The sequence below is a fragment of the Heterodontus francisci genome, chromosome 11 (assembly GCF_036365525.1).
Source record: "Heterodontus francisci isolate sHetFra1 chromosome 11, sHetFra1.hap1, whole genome shotgun sequence".
Taxonomy (NCBI): Eukaryota; Metazoa; Chordata; class Chondrichthyes; order Heterodontiformes; family Heterodontidae; genus Heterodontus; species Heterodontus francisci.
In genome coordinates, this window is record NC_090381.1 from 34,131,681 (window position 1) to 34,148,850 (window position 17,170).

General features: G+C 43.2%; 1 protein-coding gene across 8 annotated transcripts in view; it reads right to left on the reverse strand.

Annotated features, from left to right (window-relative positions):
* Positions 1-17,170, reverse strand: part of LOC137375194 (diacylglycerol kinase delta-like) — a 158,230-nt gene that overhangs the window by 119,442 nt on the left and 21,618 nt on the right. The window lies entirely within an intron of this gene.

Sequence of the window (17,170 nt, forward strand, 5' to 3'; positions counted from 1 at the left end):
CACACTTCTTCATGTAACCCAATCAGCATATCCTTATATTTCTTTCACCTTTATGTGTTTACCTAGCTTCCCCTTAAATACATCTATGCTATTCACCTCAACTACTCCATGTGGTAGCACGTCACACATTCTAACTACTCTGAGTGAAGAATTTTGCCCTGAGTTCCCTATTAGATTTATTAGTGACTATCTTATATTGTATAGTTTTACACTCCCCACCAGTGGAAACATTTCCTCTACATGCACCCTATTAAACCCTTTGATAAACTTACAAACCTCTATCAGGTCACTGCTCAGCCTTCCCTTTTCTAGGGACAAGAGTCCCAGCTTGTTCAGCCTTTCCTGATAAGTGTATCCTCTCAGTTCTTTTTGTGATATGGAAACCTGAACTGTGCACAGTACTCCAAGTGTGGACTAACCAAAGCTCTTTATAAGTTTAACATTACTTTTTCTGCTTTAAAATTCTATCCCTCTCGAAATGAACCCCAGTAATGATGAGATTATATTATAATTTAAAAATTGATGAGTTAAGTGTTTGAAAAGGTAGAACATGGAAGTAAGGTGGAGGGAAATGGGATTAGAGTAGATATCTGCAGTTGAAGAGTTAGCACAACACAGGTGCAATGAGTTGCATGCATGGCCTCCTTCTCTGCTGTACGTTTGACAATTCTGTGACAATTCTGCTATATTACAGATCCTCTAGCATACATATAATGCAGTCAAGGCCTATGGCTTAAAATCTCATTGATTTCTCAACGTATTCCCAACATCCTTAAATGGTAATGGACAGCACAATAGATTTTTAAAAAATTTCCACTGATAGAGCCAGAGTAGAACAATATAATTGGCTTCCGTGCCCTTGAGCTGGGTTAGGGTGATCAGACAGGACTTATGCTCCTGATTATCCAGTGATTCCTGCAGGAAAAGTGCGTGTGTGAACATTGGAAGGGAACAGAATCAGTCTCAGTTGTAATGCCCTCTGCATTGAATAGGCTGCTAGTACTCAATGGCCAACCTCATATATTTAGAATCACTTGAATGAGATACTGGAGGGTGGATGACAACCAGGAAGCCAGAGAGAGCTAGTGCTCTCAAGAGAGGAAAAGAAAACCCACAATTTTTATGTATATGTTGCAAAAAAATGTTAATTTCTTAGCCTTAAGCCACCAATAACTTGCTGCACATCTGCAAACTCGTTTCTTTATCACTTTCAAAGTTCCTGACTTCTCCATCTGCTCCATTATCATGACAACATTCACTCCTGGTTACATTCTTATCTGTTCCAATGTAGCCACTGCAACTCCTCAAATATTTTCTCCTCCCATGCTTGTATAATCATCTGCTGCTTGCCCACTGCTGTTTCCTTGATCTACTTATTTATCATCCACAATGGAATTGTATAAATACTTGAAGGCTAAAAATGTACAGGGTATTTGGGAAAGGGCATCAGAATGTGATTAATTGGATAACTCTGCCAAGGCTTTGGCACTGGCACACAGGACCGAATGGCCTCCTCCTGGGCTATGTCATTCTATGATTCCACATGCTATCCCTATGAAGAAATCGTGTACAAGCATATGGTCAGCCTTCACACAGCCACATCTACCTCTCCTCCACCAACAAGTCCAAGCCTATGCTGTCTGACATCAAGACTTGGACAGACTTTAATTTTCTTCAGCTCAATAGAAACAAAACCATGCTGCTTCGTTCTCACAGTACCAAAATACCTCTGATCAGCTCCAGCTCCCATCAACCTCCTCAGCCACCTACTTAAGCCAGACCAGATAGAACACAGAACTTTACAGCTCAGGAGATCATTCAGCCCATCTTGTCTGTTCTACTGCTTTGCTAGAGCAATTCCAAACTAAATCCAACGACCTTCTCTCTCTCTCTCTCCCCACCCCCCCCCCACCAAAGTCTGTACCTCCTCATGCTTCAAATAATTCTCCATTTTTCCTTAAAAGTTGCAATTATCACTGCCTCAACCACTTTCTATGGCAGCTTTAAATAGAAAATGTGAAAGGAAATTTCTTCAACCCTTCTCTACGCTCTCAGTAACAATTTTAAAATCGATGACACCTTGTCACTGACTCCTCAACCAGAGGAAATATTCTTTGCTAATTCACTCTGTCAAAACCTTTCATAGTCTTAAAAACTTCTATCAAATTTCATCTTTGTCTCATATGAGCCAGTATAAGCAGTTCCAGTATCTCAAGTCTCTAACTACAGCTTCTCATCTCTGGCATCATCCTGGTGAATTCATGCTCAGCACTCCCCATGCTTTAATGTCTTTTCTACAAAGGGGTGCCTGGTGCTCCACACAGTACTCTGAACTGTGGCTTAACTATTGTCTTAAAATGGCACAGAGTCAGTATTCTGCTTTGTCACTGAGCAGACCTTCTCACTGCTCCACATTCAGTCAATCAGTTTTCATAGAAACATAGGAATATACAGGATCATAAACAGCTATTTTGGTTCATCTGGTTGGCCCTGCTGTCCAAAACATAGAAGACAATGTTCCCTACACAAATGTCTCAACTGACATTCATGGCAAATGTCATTCCAACTCTACATTATCACTAATGTTACCGACCTTGATCACAGCCCCATGCAGACTATCCCGAGCATTTACCACCCGCCCTGTGAAGTAGTTATATCTGTCCCATTCACTTTCCCTCCTCCAAGTCCTCTTTTGACACTCTCGGGACCATGGTAAGCTGTTTCTCAGAAGTCAACTTGTTGATATTTTTAAGGATCTTGCATACCCCAATAAGACACTCTCTCAGTCTTCTCTCTCCATTCTAAAACTCAGTTCTGTCATTCAGGAGTCCGATAACAGGTATCAGATGAGTAACCCTTTGGTGAAACTTTTCCAGTGTCCTCATGTCCTTCCTGTAAGATGATGACCAGAACTACACACTACTCTAGATGTCGATGACTGAATCCCCTTTATAGACTCAGTATCACATCCTGTGATTTGTGTTTTATTCCATGTGCTCATTTATCCCAACATCCCATTTGCCTTAGTTATGGCTGCCACAAAATGGTTTCAATGACCTGTCCACCAATACCACAATCTGCATTCTGCAGATTAAAATTATACGGTTGAAAAATCCTGGGGTAGAATCTCTGCAGGGGGCTCTCCTGATCATCTGTCGTAACACTGGCAGAAGATCTGTGGAAACCTTGGAGAAATGGTGTCAGTAACACTGGGCACTGAGTGGAAGGTGTTACTGAGCCTGACAATATGATATCAGAGCAATCACTGATTTGACTATTTCAGGGACTGCGTTACCATATATTTTAGTGAAATTACCAGGATTTGCTGGCAATTTACAAATTACTCACAATAGTTTTACAGCGTAGAGTAGAATGATCCTCTCCAACATTCTGGAGCAAGATTCTACATGTTACTGCAATCACTTATATACCTAACTATTGCCATTACAGAAGACACACATCTGACAGTTATACAGGGAGCTGAATGAGGACATGTTGGAATGAGTTCTCTTTAGGTATAGACCACAAGACTATAATAATGCAACTCTACTGAGTGAATGCTTCACCAATTCTGGCAAATAGCATGACTCTTGCTTGTAGTTCCACTCCCTCATTCCAGGCTTCATACTCCTAATGAGATCATCCTGAGATGACTATATAAAGAACTTAACAAAAACAGAAAAATACCAAATATCTTAATGGTGCACAGACTTAACTGTAACAGATGTTTCAGTGGGGTCATAATAGACAGCATTTCTTTAAACAGACTGTTGGCAATGCGTCTGCTTGTCTGCCAGGAGTCTCAAGTATGATCCTGCTAATTGAGAGGATTACAAAATAGCTGAGCAAAGGAGCTGCCTTTGGACACCATTCTCCTCCAGATTTCCCACTTCTAGTTGTAGACGAGGTTGTGGACCGCCTCTGAATCTCAGGTAGGTTAAAGTAAAGTAGACACCTATCATTATAAACCAGGAGCTTGCAACCCCAGAGATTCACTGCCTTCATCACCCCATCCAACTACAACCCACTAGGAAGCGCCTACATTACATTCACTCCGGAGTGGTGGTTCTCCCTACCTCCTGCAGAACTTGGGAGTTCTGCTGCACTCAGCTAGGGCTAGTTCCACCGTTTTACATTCATTGAGAAGGTTATTGCAGCAGAGTTATTGATGTAGGTCCACACTTTCTAAATTAAGTAAAATACTTAACTCTGCGGGTTGCTGTTTTAATCTATATATAGAGTTCTGATGGGAATGTAGCCTTTTAGAAGGTAAGAGGGGATTTTTGGTATGCAGAGAAAGTTTTAGTCTGGATAAGATGGTATCTGGTTTGAAGGACATTGAAATATGCAAGCAACTCTAATGTGCTAACATGTGTGCCTCAAGATATGCTTAAATGGAGTTGCCACAGGGGTAAAATAAGGTGACTCCACCCAATGCATGCTTCAAGGCTGTACAAAGATGATTGGTTGTAAGGAGTGAGTCTCACAATTCATCACTTCTCCATTACAATTTAACCCACAGTGCTTTGGCAGCAGTGGTGGAGAGAGAGCCCTTTAATGGAATGCAGTGCTAGCCTGCAGTTAGGAGGCAGCCAGGGAGCTTGATCATGTTCAGGCAGCAATCTCCTGGATCTGGTTCAACAGTGGCGCTGGGTAGAAGTTTTTAATTTTGTGCACTGTGTTCCGTCAGTGATACTGGATTGCTGAAGACATACAGATGTGCAGGATTCTGCCTTCTCTGTGCTCAGCTGGGTTCCATCTGTGTAGACAATGGGGGATGTGACATGCCAGAATGTTAATCTTAATCTGTCATTCTTTTAATTTATGACAGGTTGAAACTGTACATACTACCCAACAGAGAGGAACACAGGCAATTTTAGAAAGATGAAAAGATTGTTAAGCCCCAAAAATTCCATCTTTTTACAACAGACCAACCCCATCCATCCACTTTCACAGCATATCCTTTAATCAATCTTTAACTCGAAGTAAAGGCTAAATGAAACCAATCATTAGCAGAAATTTTTGAATGGCTTGAAACAACTGAGCAAAGTTAGGTTTCTCGGCATGCTCTCTTATCTATGCTATTTTGAGTAACACAGGAAACACAGTGTAACTGCTCCTTACATATGCACGTCATGAGCCCAAGACAAATGCAACAACTCGTGGTCTCTTGTATAACCAATGCGACTGTGAGCGACAGTGATAGTGAGTTTTACAGCATTTAAAGTCCTTGGTGATTGTTGGTGCTGGCGTACTCATCTGACTAAACAAGCACTAGATTTCAGTGTTGTGCTTCCTTTAAATTAGAAAAAAAATTGTTGCGCTCATCAAAGTGAAGTTAGTGCTGAGGAATGGACCTCTTCCTATTTCAGATGCCCTGTGTCAGCATGGGAAACTCCAGCATGCTGCAGAGTCAGATGCAGAGTCAAGTTCTCCCTTCTTTGCCACCAGATCCCTCAGCCTAACCTCCAGAAGACCACCATCTATTTGCATTTTTTCATTTCTCACATGAACCAACCCATAACTTCTCTGGGCCAGATAGCCAATTAGTGTCAAATCAGGATTAGTTTCTAGTGTGAATCGTCACTGTTTAAATTCATTTTACATCAGACTCTTATAGCCAGCAGAAACAGGAAGTTTAATTCCCATCATTCTGGCTGGATTGAAATCCAGCCTTCAGAGATGAAAGGCAAGTGTCTAAACCACAACACCACCCAGCTCCCCAGGAGAATTGAGTTTATTTTGCGCCAGACATTAGATTGCATGAGTCGGTGTTGAAGGTTGTATCATAGAACTAGTGACCAGTTCAATTACAGCCTGTGATGACTGCAAAATTTGTGCTTCACTGCATTTGTGCCATCTTTCAGATCAAATGTTAAACTGAGTTCCTGTCTGTCTGTTTATATGCATGTGAAGAATCCCATGGCACTTCTTGCAGAAGAACAGGGAGTTCTCCTAGTGGCCTGGCTAACAACTCAAGAAACACCACAAAACAGATTAACTCTTTGCTTATCTCACTGAACATTTGTGGGACCTTCCTGTGCACAAGTTGGCTGCTGAGTGCCTACATAATAACAGCTGATTCACTTCAAAAATGGTTATAAAAATAAGATGCTATATGCAAGTACTTCCTTTATTCCCTTGCAGACTAACACTGTAGCTTGCTTTGCCTGCTTTATTTGCTCTATCAGGAGAATGGGACATGGCAACAGCGAGGCCATGTTCTTTGGGAACTGGGCTGACTGGTCCTTTGTCCCCTTCACCGTCAGGTCAGACTACCTAAAGGTGTTTGGGATATGGTTCGGAGGGGCCGGGGCATGAACCAAAACCTGGAAGGAGCAAGTAGCCAGGATACATCATAAGCTGAGCATGTGGGAGCAGCGATCTCTTTCCATTGTGGGTAAGAACCTGGTCATCAGATGCGAGGCGCTCACATTGTTGCTGTATGTGGTGCAGGTCTGGCCCATAGCCCACTCCTGCACCGTGGCGGTCACCCGAGCCATTTTCCGCTTCATATGGGGATCCAAAATGGACCGGGCCCGGAGGGACACGATGTTCAAACCCCTTGATAAGGGCGGGAAAAATGTACCCAAAGCCGCCCTCATCCTGATGACCACCTTCGTGTGCGGCTGCATCAAGCTGTGCGTAAACCCCCAGTACGCAAACTCCAAGTCTCACTACGTGCTAAGGTTCTATCTGTCCCCAGTGTTGCGACAGATGGGTCTGGTCACATTGCCGCGGGTTGGTCCATGCCGTACCACCTATCCTTTGTGGAAAAGTTTCTACAGAAAAACACCTTTGACCACCAATCCATCAGGCAGTGGTCTGCACGGAATGTGCTCTACGGGCTGTTCCCAGGGACACACACTGAGACAAACATCAACTGCTGCTGGAGGAATATCAATTCGGTGAAAGACGCCCTTTGGTCTTGCCAAAACTTGCTGGTCTTCCAGCGCAAAGAGCTGTCCGTGACCGAATGTTGCGGACTGGCACATTCCAAGATCCAGGACTACGTGCTGAGAGACGCACTAAAGCTTGGGGCAGCCGCGGCAAAGGCTCAATGGGGAAAGACCACCCCAACCAAGGTGAACTGAGGGGCTGGCTCCTTGGGAAACCTTAGAATGTATCCAGAAAATATTTGTTTTGCTGTAAAATGTACATAGCATGTAAAATGAAATGGAAGGGTTGTGAGGCAACTCACTCCTGCATTGAAGGAAACTGATCTCTTTGCATTGTTTGACTTTGCGCTTTTTGGAACTGTTTTGTAATGTATTTTTTGCAGTTTTTTTATGAATAAAGTATATTTTGGAAATTTAAAAAAAGGAGAATGGGATTTGTTTCTAGTGTTACTAGAGGACATAAAGGCACAACTTTCCTTTCTAACGCCCTGAAAAGTATAAGATTTTCTATTTACTCTAAAACCATTTATCTGGCCTTCTTATCCTTTTATTATTAATTTTCAAATACTTATCCAATCTCCTTTCAACTAATACTATAGTCTCTGCCTCAATAACTGCTTGTGATAAAGCACTCAATAATTCTTCACTGGTTGCAAAACACTTTGGGAGGTTCTGAGGTTGTAAAAAGCGCAATATAAATGCCAATTCTTTCCATCATTCCATGTTTGAATGACCCTCAATGAAAAAACTTCTAATTTCTCCTTTCATCCTTCGAATGATCATCTTCAGTTCAGTTATCTTCAGTCCATGTCCTCACCCTGGCATCTGTGAGGCTGAACTAGGCCGTTCACAACCTTGGTGCATAGTCACTAAGAACGCCTATTTCCACCTCCGTAACGTCGCCCATCTCTGCCCTTGCCTCAGCTCTTCTGCTGCTGAAACCCTCATCATGCCTGTTACCTCCAGACTTGGCTCTTCTAATACACTCCTGATTGACCTTCCACAATCTACCCTCTGTAAACCTGAGGTCATCCAAATCTCTGCTGCTCATGTCCCAACTTGCACCAAATGCCATTTACCTATCATCCCTGTGCTCGCTGACCTATACTGGCTCCAAGTTAAACAGTGTCTTGATTTTAAAATTCTCATCCTTGTTTTCAAATGCCTCTATGGCCTTGCCCCTCCCTATCCCTATCCCTGCAATCTCCTCAAATGCCACAACTCTCCAAGCTCCTCTAATTCTGGCCTCTTGAGCATGCCCAATTTTCATCTCTCCACTATTGGTGGCCATGCCTTCAGCTGCCTAGGCCCTAAGCCTCTCCACCTCACTTTCCTCCTTTAAGACACTCCTTCAAACCTCCCTCTTTGAACAAGCTTTAGATCATCTGACCTAATATCTCCTTATATAGCTCGGTGTTATACTTTGTTATTTAATGCCTCTGTGAAGTATCTTGGGGTGTTTTATTATATTAAATGTGTTACCTAAATACAAATTATTGTTGTTACCAATTCACCAATTAGTATAATCTTTCACAATTTTGAAAGCCTCAATTAGACTCCTCCATAACCTTCTCTGCTCCAGTGACGTCTCTTTTTTTAAAAAAAACTTTCTTAACTGTAATTTCTCATTCCCAGTATCATTCCAGTGAGTCTTTGCTGTACCATTTCCATAGCTCATAGATCCTTCTTCTACTGAAGTGTCAGAACTGCACATATTACCCTATGGTGCAACAAACAAATTCAAAATCACTTCCTTTTTTTTTCAGATCCAATAATACCCCTATGTATAACACCTGTGATCTCACTAATTTTTTAGGACATCTTGACCAGCACGCCCCTCGATCTTTTTCTCCACTATTAAGAACTGTACCAATCTAGCTACACCTCATTTCACTGTTTGCACTGTATATTTCTCTGCATTGAACTGCATCTGTCAGCTATCTACTAACCTGTTGATCTCCTCCTGTATTCTTCCTCACAGTTTGCTATTCCCCCTATTTTGGAGCCGTCACCAAACTTTCGTCCTCTATTCCATTTGAGTTTATGTCCAAATTATTGACATGTATGAAAAACAAAAGAACTCCCAGCACAGACCCCTGGGACACACCACTATTGATACCCCACCAATCTGACTCCCACTCATCCATACCCTTCGCTTGCTGTCCCCTACCCCTTCCTTTAATGTGCTCTATTCCCATTAATACTTGGTGCCGAAACTTTATGTGAACCTTACACAATATCTTCTGAAAATCCAGAAAGACAAAATCTAACATCCTATTTATGAATGCTTTGTGAATTTCTCAAAAAAAAATTGGGTACATTAATGAAGCATGGCCTGCACTTTACACATCTATGCTGACCATCTCTGATCGGGTCATGCTTTTCTAAGTGTTCACTAATTCTATCCTGTATTTTGTATTCTAAATGTTTATACACAACTGAAATAACACTTACCAGCCTATAATTTCCTGGTTTATCCCATTCCCCTTCCTTGAACACACCCTACCCTCTAATTCTACTTCCAAAGATTTGGCAAAAATTATGGCGAGTGCCATTTCCTCTCCAACCTCTTTCAGTATTCTGAGATTCGAGGCCAAATGACCTTTCCACATTCAGCCTCAAGATTTTTTTAATCCAATGTCCTTTTAAATATTATTCCACACCTTCTTCAAGTATTCCTTCAGGTCTAATTTTACCATCTTAAGTGTAAACTGAAGTTAAAGGTCCCCCATATGCTCTGAAGGTTGTTAGTCACCCCCATATTCTAAAGGCTTGTTAGCATTTCCCTTATCATCAGAAGGAACATTGCTTTATTTGGGGAGATACATCTCTTAAGTAGCTATGTCACTTCAAAACATTGTATAAGGAGAAGAGGGCTGGAACCCACTAATGGGGAGATGGTGGCGTCGTGGTAATGTCACTGGATCAGTAATCCACAGGCCAGGCTAACGCTCTGGGGACATGGGCTCGAATCCCACCACAGCAGATTTGAACTCAATTAATAAATATCTGGAAAATCCATCTGGTTCACTAGTGTCCTTTAGGGAAGGAAATCTGCCAATATTTGACTCCAGACCCACAGCAATGTGATTGACTCTTAAATGCCCTCTGAAATGGTCTAGCAAGCCATTCAGATGTACCAAACCGCTACTACGTCTAAGAAAGGAATGGAACCGGACAGACCACCCGACATCGACCGAAGCACTGTAAACGACAACGGCAAACCCAGCCCTGTTGACCCTGCAAAGTTCTCCTTACTAACATCTGGAGGCTTACGCCAAAATTGGGAGAGCTGTCCCACAGACATGTCAAGCAACAGCTGACATAGTCATACTCACAAAATCATACCTTACAGACAGTGTCCCTGACACCACCATCACCATTCTGTCCCACCGGCAGGTCAGGCCCAAGAGAGGTGGCAGCACTGTAGTATATGGTCAGGAGGGAGCTGCCCTGGGAGTCCTCAACATTGATTCTGGACCCCATGAAGTCTCATGGCATCAGGTCAAACACAGGCAAGGGAACCTCCTGCTGATTACCATCTTCCCTGGTTTAATGAAGAGTGCAGGAGGGCATGCCAGGAGCAGCACCAGGCATACCTAAAAATGAGGTGTCAGCCTGCCAAACAGCAAAACCATCATGTGATAGACAGGGCTAAGCGATCCCACAACCAATGGATCAGATCAAAGCTCTGCAGTCCTGCCACATCCAGTCGTGAATGGTGGTGGATAATTAAACAACTAACAGGAGGAGGAGGCTCTACAAATATCCCTGCCCTCAACGATGAGGAAGCCCAGCAAAAGACAAGGCTGAAGCATTTGTATCCATCTTCAGCCAGAAATGCCGAGTGGATGATTCATCTCGGCCTCTTCCTGAGGTCCCCAGAGTCACAGATGCCAGTCTTCAGTCAATCCAATTCACTCCACATGATATCAAGAAGGCTATGGGCCCTGACAACATTCCGGCAAAAGTACTGAAGACTTGTGTTCCAGAACTAGCCTCGCCCCTAGCCAAGCTGTTGCAGTACAGCCAGACCACTGGCAATGTGGAAAATTGCCCAGATATGTCCTGTACACAAAAAGCAGGACAAATCCAACCCGGTCAATTACCGCTGTATCAGTCTACTCTCGATCATCAGTAAAGTGACGGATGAGGTTGTCGACAGTGCCATCAAGTGCCACTTGCACAGCAATAACCTGCTCACTGATGTTCAGTTTGGGTTCCGCCAGGGCCACTCAGCTCCTGACCTCATTACAGCCTTAGTCCAAACATGGACCAAAGAGCTAAACTCCAGAGGTGAAGTGTGAGTGACTGCCCTTAACATCAAGGCAGTTTTTGACTGAGTATGGCATCAAGGAGCCCCAGCAAAACTGAAGTCAATGGCAATCAGGGGGAATACTCTCCGCTGGTTGGAGTCATACCTAGCACAAAGGAAGTTGGTTGTAGTTGTTGGAGATCAATCATCTCAGTCTCAGGACATCACTGCAGGAGTTCTTCAGGGTAGTGTCCTAGGCTCAAACATCTTCAGCTGCTTCATCAACGACCTTCCTTCAATCATAAGGTCAGAACTGGGGATGTTCGCTGATGATTGCACAATGCTCAACACCATTCGCGACTCCTCAGATAATAAAGCAGCCAATGTCCAGACGCAGCAAGACCTGGACAGCATACAGGCTTAGGCTGATAAATGGCAAATAACATTCACGCCACACAAGTGCCAGGCAATGACCATCTAAAACAAGAGAAAATCTAACCATCTCCTCTTGAAACATCCTGGGGGTTACCATTGACTAGAAACTGAACTGGACCAGCCACATAAATACTGTGGCTACAAGAGCAGGTCAGAGGCTGGGAATTCTGTGGCAAGTAACTCATCTTCTTGTCTCCACAATACCATCTACAAGGCACAGGTCAGGATTCTGATGGAATACTCTCCACTTGCCTGGATGTGTACAGCTCCAACAACACTCAAGAAGCTCAACACCATCCAGGACAAAGCAGCCCGCTTGATCGGCACCCCATCCACCACCTTAAACATTCACTCCCTCCACCACCGTGGCAGCAGTGTGTACCATCTACAAGATACACTGCAGCAACTCACCAAGACTCCTTCAACAGCACCTTCGAAACTTGCAACCTCTTCCACCTAGACGGACAAGGACAACAGATGCATGGGAACATCACCACCTGCAAGTTCCCCTCCAAGCCACACACAATCCTGACTTGGAACTATATTGCTGTTCCTTCACTGTCGCCGGGTCAAAATCCTGGAACTCCCTTCCTAACAGCACTGTTGGTTTACCTATACCCAAGGCTTTCAGCGGTTCAAGAAGGCAGCTCACTACCACCTTCTCAAGGGCAATTAGAGATGGGCAATAATTGCAGGCCTAGCCAGCGATGCCCACAGCCCACAAACGAATAAAGAAAAATGATTAAAAGGGGAGTCATTACCACTGGAACCAAGCTGACACTGGGGCTTGTTTTAGAAAATAAGTGCCTTTGGCTGCCTAGGCCCTAAGCTCTGGAATTCCTGCTTTAAATCTCTCTACTCTCTCTCCTCCTTTAAGATGCTCCTTAAAACTTAACTCTTCAACCAAGCTTTTGGTAACCTGTCCGAATAGCTCCTTAATGGCTCCGTGTCAAATTTTGCTTAACAATGCTCTTAGGAAGCGCCTTGCGACATGTTTACTGCATGAAAGGCACTATATAAATGCACGTTGTTGTTCACATAAGTTTATTTTGATTAAAACAAAAATGGCAGAAAAGTATAAGGGTACCTCCCCTTCTTGCTTAAGGAGCAGTATGCTTCACTGAACGTCAAACCGAACAACGGAGCTTCTCCAAGAAGGATTGCTGAATGTTACCAATTGCTCCAAGGGTTTGCCAAAAATCATAAAATGAAAAGGTCACCATGTGAGCGGCACATTATCCAGTTACTACGAATCATAAAGTGAGCAGAACAGGAAAAGAAAGAATGTTTTTATTCATCTGAGGATGCCTTAAAGAAGAAAATAATCCTTTAAAATGCAGAAAACTGCTTTCCACTGAACTAGGTCAGACAAGGATATTACAGGAAATGACTACAGCATGGGAGCGCAGTGGACAGGAATGATTCTCCTGCTGTGGCCCCCGTGTGCTTATGGTTGACTTTCAAAAGATACAACATTGACCTTGCATCTATCCATCTATATTTAGGACCCTTCTGCTGGCACAACCTCTAAGGATCCAAGGAGAGGTTATTACAAACCATTACAACTACAGCACGCAAATGGTTATCCCTCTTATATCACAGCTGCACATTCACCACTGTTCTGAAACTCCAGCTGAATCATGCCTAAAAAATGGTCAAGTTCAAACGGTACAGTTATTTACTCCAATAGTTAAATGCCCAGTGCCTGACCTGGGAGCTGGAGTGAATGGGGCTCACAGTAGTCAAGCATCAGCACTGCAAATCTCCCACTCTTCTATTTGAGAGGAAGACTGAATGCAAAAACAGGTAGTAATTAAGCTGATCAGCTATTATTGAAGTTCACTCTGGTCATTCAGCTTAGCCCAATTTAAAGAGATGCAACTATGACGCACGAAAAACCATAGGGTAACTAGGTATGTGGAAACTAACATGCCGAAATGTTGTGAATTATTAGTTCATCACTTCAAACTGATTTCACCATTACTATCACCACGAGTGACAGACCTGCACCCGAGTGAATGCAGAGACAGACGTGTACCCACTAGAGCTGCACCAAAGTGTTATACAATGACAGACCTATACCCATTAGTACTGCAGTGAAGTGTTATACAATGACAGATCTATACCCACCAGTGCTGTTCTGTAGTGTTATAGTGACAGATCTGCACCTATAGTGTCCTCCAGTGTTATACTGTGACAGACCTGTACCCATACTGTCCTTCTGTGTTATACAGTGACAGATCTATACTATACTAACCCCGAGTGCGACACAATGACAGACCTATTACCTATACTGGCCCCCAGTGTTATGCAGTGACAGACCTGTACCCATACTGGTCCCCAATGTTATAGAGTGACAGACGCGTGGAGCATTCGCAATAAAGTGGATGAATTAATTGCGCAAATAGATGTAAACGGGTATGATATAGTCAGGATTACGGAGACATGGCTGCAAGGTGACCAGGGATGGGAAATGAACATCCAGGGGTATTCAGTATTTAGGAAGGACAGACAAAAAGCAAAAGGCGGTGGAGTTGCATTGCTGGTTAAAGAGGAAATTAACACAATAGTGAGGAAAGATATTAGCTCTGACGACGTGGAATCTGTATGTGTAGAGCTGAGAAACACTAAGGGGCAAAAAATGTTAGTGGGGGTTGTATATAGACCCCCAAACTGTAGTGGTGATGTTGGGAATGGCATTAAACAGGAAATGAGAGATGCATGCGATAAAGGAACATCTGTAATTATGGATGACTTTAACCTGCATATAGATTGGGCAAATCAAACTAGTCACAATACTGTAGAGGAATACATGGAGTGTATACGGGACAGTTTTCTGGACTAATACGTTGAGGAACCAAAGAGAAAACAGGCCATCTTAGACTGGGTATTGTGCAATGAGAGAGGAATAATTGACAATCTAGTTGTGCGAGACCCCTTGGAGATGAGCAACCATAATATGATAGAATTCTTCATGAAGGTGGAGAGTGACATTGTTGATTCTGAGACTAGGGTCCTGAATCTTAATAAAGGAAACTACGATGGTATGAGGCGCGAGTTGGCTATGATGGATTGGGAAACGTTACTTAAAGGGATGACGGTGGAAAGGCAATGGCAAAACATTCAAAGAGCGCATGGATGAACTGCAACAATTGTTTACTCCTGTCTGGCACAAAAGTAAAATGGGAAAGGTAGCCAAACCATGGCTTACAAGGGAAATTAGAGATAGCATTAGATCCAAGGAAGAGGCATACAAATTTGCCAGGAAAAACAACAGATCTGAGGATTGGGAGCATTTTAGAATTCAGCAAAGGAGGAGCAAGGGATTGATTAAGAAGGGGAAAATAGAGTACAAGAGTAAGCTTGCGGGGAACATAAAAACTGACTGTAAAGTTTTCAACAGGTATGTGAAGAGAAAAAGATTGGTGAAGACAAATGTAGGTCCCTTACTGTCAGAAACAGGGCAATTTATTATCTGGAATAAAGAAATGGCTGACCAACTAAATGCATACTTTGGCTCTGTCTTCACAAAGGAGGATACAAATATCATACCAGAAATGTTGGGGAACACAGGGTTTAGTGAGGGGGAGGAACTGAAGGAAATCAGTATTAGTAGAGAAATGGTGTTGGGGAAATTGATGGGATTGAAGGCCAATAAATCCCCAGGGCCTGATAATCTACATTCCACAGCACTTAAGGAAGTGGCCCTAGAAACAGTGGATGCATTAGTGGTCATGTTTCAAGATTCTATGGACTCTGGAACAGTTCCTAAAGATTGGAGGGTAGCTAATGTATCCCCACTATTTAAAAAGGGAGGTAGAGAGAAAACAGGGAATTATAGACCAAACAACCTGATGTCATTAGTGGGGAAAGTTCTAGAGTCCATTATAAAACATTTTACAGCAGAGCACTTGGAGAACAGTGGTAGAATCAGGCAGAGTGAGCATGGATTTACGAAAGGGAAATCATGCTTGACAAATCTACTCGAATTCTTTGAGGATGTAACAAGTAGAGTTGATGAGGGGGAGCCAGTGGATGTGGTTTATTTGGGTTTTCAGAAGGCTTTCAGAAGCCCCACATAAGAGATTAGCATGTAAAATTAAAGCGCATGGGATTGGGGGTAGTGTATTGCGATGGATAGAAAATTAGTTGGCAGACAGGAAACAAAGTGTCGGAATAAACGGGTCTTTTTCCAAATGGCAGGCAGTGACGAGTGGGGTACCGCAGGGATCGGTGCTAGGACCCCAGCTATTGAGAATATATATTAATGATTTGGATGAGGGAACTAACGTAATATCTCCAAATTTGCAGATGACACAAAACTGGGTGGGAGGGTGAGTTGTGAGGAGGATGCAGAGAGGCTTCAGGGTGATTTGGACAAGTTGAGTGAATGGGCAAATGCATGGCAGATGCAGTATAATGTGGATAAATGTGAGGTTATCCACGTTGGTAGCAAAAACAGGAAGGCAGATTATTGTCTGAATTACTATAAACTGAGAGAGGGGAATATGCAATGAGACCTGGGTGTTCTCGTACACCAGTCGCTGAAGATAAGCATGCAGGTGCAACAGGCGGTAAAAAAGGCAAATGGTATGTTGGCCTTCATAGACGAGATGATTCGAGTACAGGAGCAGGGATGTCTTGCTGCAATTATAGAGGGCCTTGGTGAGGCCACACCTAGAATATTGTGTGTAGTTTCAGTCTCCTTATCTGAGGAAGGATGTTCTTGTTATAGAGGGAGTGCAGCGAAGGTTTACCAGACTGATTCCTTGGATAGCAGGACTGACGTATGAGGAGAGGTTGAGTCAGTTAGGATTGTATTCGCTGGTGTTCAGAAGAGTGAGGGGGATCTCATAGAAACCTAGATAATTCTAACAGCACTTGACAGGGTAGATACAGGAAGGATGTTCCCGATGGTGGGGGAGTCCAGAACCAGGGGTCATAGTCCAAGGATACAGGGTAAACCTTTCAGGACTGAGATGAGGAGAAATTACTTCACCCAGAGAGTGGTGAGCCTGTGGAATTCGCTACCACAGAAAGCAGTTGAGGCCAAAACATTGTATATTTTCAAGAAGGAGTTAGATATAGCTCTTGGGGCGAAAGGGATCAAAGGATAAGGAGAGCAAGCGGGAGCAGGTTACTGAGTTGGATGATCAGCCATGATCATAATGAATGGCGGAGCAGGCTCGAAGGGCCTAATGGCCGACACCTGCTCCTATTTTCTATGTTTTTATCTACACCATCCTCCAGTGTTATACAGTGACAGATCTACACTTTGGCCCAGTACTAAACAATGACAGACCTATTACCTATACTGGTCCCTAGTGTTATGCAGTGACAGACCTGTACCCGTACTGGTCCTCAATGTTATACAGTGACAAATCTACACTATCCTCCAGTGTTATACAATGACAGACCTACACTATCCTCCAATGTTATACACTGACAGACCTACACTATCCTCCAGTGTTATACAGTGACAGATCTATACTATCCTCCAGTGTTATACAGTGACAAATCTACACTATACTATGATCCAGTATTATAGTGACAGATCTGTACCACACAGCCTGAGTGTTCT